Source organism: Micrasema longulum, unplaced genomic scaffold (assembly GCF_059751315.1).
Source record: "Micrasema longulum isolate JH-2025_06_02 unplaced genomic scaffold, ASM5975131v1 h1tg003623l, whole genome shotgun sequence".
Classification (NCBI taxonomy): domain Eukaryota; kingdom Metazoa; phylum Arthropoda; class Insecta; order Trichoptera; family Brachycentridae; genus Micrasema; species Micrasema longulum.
In genome coordinates this window covers 12,501-15,000 of record NW_028280659.1, presented here as the reverse complement: position 1 = coordinate 15,000, position 2,500 = coordinate 12,501, and positions in this window count along the sequence as shown.

Sequence of the window (2,500 nt, the reverse complement as noted above, 5' to 3'; positions counted from 1 at the left end):
TGTCACAGTTGCAATCGCTCATTCGATTCCCAAATTGGACTTGGCGTTCATCGACGTCGTGCTCACCCAGAGGACTTCGAAGCTGAAGTGCAGCTTCCAGTGAAAGCTCGATGGTCCGCAGAGGAGAGCGATCTTCTGGCGAAGCAGGAGGCCATCGGCACAATAAGCAATGTTCCGCAGTTGCTAACGTATCTGACGGACAAGTGTCCCGGCCGATCGCTGGAGGCTGTTAAAGGCCAACGGCGTAAGGCCGGGCACAAGTCCGCGGTGATGAGGTACATAGCGGAGCTGAGCGTGCAGGTGGCTGGCTCGTCAGGGGACCCCCACGAAGATGAGCGCCTGGTCCATGAAGATAATGTATCCGACTCTACCTCGCATCTCGAGACAAGCAGTTCAAATGATAGAAGCGACTCAATTGTAGATGAGATAGTACGTTTGGCCGACGTACTCTCATCAGCCCCAAATGAATGTTTCAAAATTCCAGAATTAGTTGCAATCGGCAGATCCGTAGCGAATAACGCCGATCAAGCAACAATCTTCTCAGCGTTGTCTGAATGGCTAAGTGGCATATTTCCACAACCGTCTGGTAATCCTTCCGCTCCCCGAGCCACCAATGTCGAGTCAGCCGGAATGAGTAGACGTGCTCGTCGCAACAAAGAGTATGCAGACACGCAGAGTATGTTTAGATCAAACATGTCGCGCTGCGTGAAAGCTATTCTGGACGGCGAGGCGGTGACCGAGTCCGATCCAGCACTACCGCCGTACGAGAGTATGGTTGAGTACTGGTCGGCAGTGGTCACCCAACAATCGAAAGTTCTGGTAGCCAGCCCCCACGAGCTGATCTACCGTGAGAAAGAAGGCTTGGCTAGTCTGTGGAGACCTGTCTCAAGACGTGAGGTGTACGACGGGAGAGTAGCGCTAACTTCAGCGGCAGGCCCTGACAAGGTCTCGCCAAGGAGCTGGAGAGCGGTACCACCCGATGTTGTTTGTATGTTGTTCAACATCGTACTCGCTGTCGGCGGATTTCCCATCTCCGCCTTAGCGAGTAGAACCATCTTCGTGCCCAAGAAAGGAGGCACAGGGCAACCTTCGGATTACCGCCCTATTTCAATCTCATCCGTAATCGTGAGGCATTTCCACAAGATCCTAGCCACTCGATTACTCAAGCTGCGGCTAATTGACCCCCGCCAGCGATGTTTCGACGATGGCTGTGCGGAAAATATTTCCGTGCTAAGTTCACTGCTTAATGAATCGAGGCGGAATCTGAAACCGATGTTCATGGCCTCTTTGGACATGGCAAAGGCGTACGATTCTGTCTCCCATGAAGGCTTATTACATGCAGTAAAGTCGACCGGCTTGCCGGCTCAATTTTCCAATTATATACAACGCCTATATGCTAATAGTAGCACATCTTTTCACCTTCATGGTAAAAACTCACCACTTTTCAGGAGTCAGCAGGGAGTAAGACAAGGAGACCCCTTATCAACACTCCTTTTCCTTTTCTCTCTGGTAATAGACCGGGTATTGAACAAACTCCCGAAGGAGGTTTCTGTAGACTTCTTGGGGCTGCGGCTCTCGGCGTTCGCGTATGCGGACGACGTGCTGCTGTTCGCCACCACACCATGGGGTCTGCAGGAAGCAATAACTGCTTTTGAGGAAGAAGCCGACACCTATGGCTTGAACCTGAACGCGCACAAGAGTGCGGTGCTGTCCCTGGAGCCCAACAGGAAGCGGAAAACGTTCAAGGTATCAGAGGAGGGCGTATTCCGGTCTCGCACCGGTGGGGTCATCCCGCGACTGGGTACTCTGTCTCGATGGAAGTACCTGGGAGTGGTGTTTGATTCCACTGGGGCGCAGCACGCGGGGTTCTCTCTGAAGACCATCCTCGAGAGGCTATCGAGGGCACCTCTCAAGCCTCAGCAACGACTGATGGCATTGCGGAGCTTCTTGCTTCCGCGTTTGTTCCATCAGTTTGTTCTGGGCAAAAGCAGTGGAATCCTCCTGAAGGGTTTGGATATCATGATACGGAAGGAAGTCAGAGAGTGGCTTAGACTACCTAAAGACGTTCCCATAGCGTTTTTCCATGCAGCGGTGAGAGACGGAGGGCTGGGTATCCCATGTCTCGGTCTCTCCATACCCTGCATGATATTCAATAGATTCAGGGCTCTTCAGCACTCGAATTTTCAGGCGGCTCGAGTAGCACACAACTCGGACTATGTCCAATCAAGGATCCTTAGGGCAGAGAAAGCCCTCACCAAAAATGGTATACTCTATGATAAAACTAATAAAATACAAAGTTATTGGAAATCCCTGCTCTACAGTTCTAATGACGGTTATGAACTTAGAGAGGCTTCCAATGTATCCGCTTCGACTGCTTGGGTATGCTCGGGATGCCTCGCTGTCCCAGGACGCGAGTATGTCCAAAATCTTCATGTTCGAATTAATACCCTCCCTACGCGGGTCAGAACGACCCGCGGAAGACGGGAGAACCAAAATATTA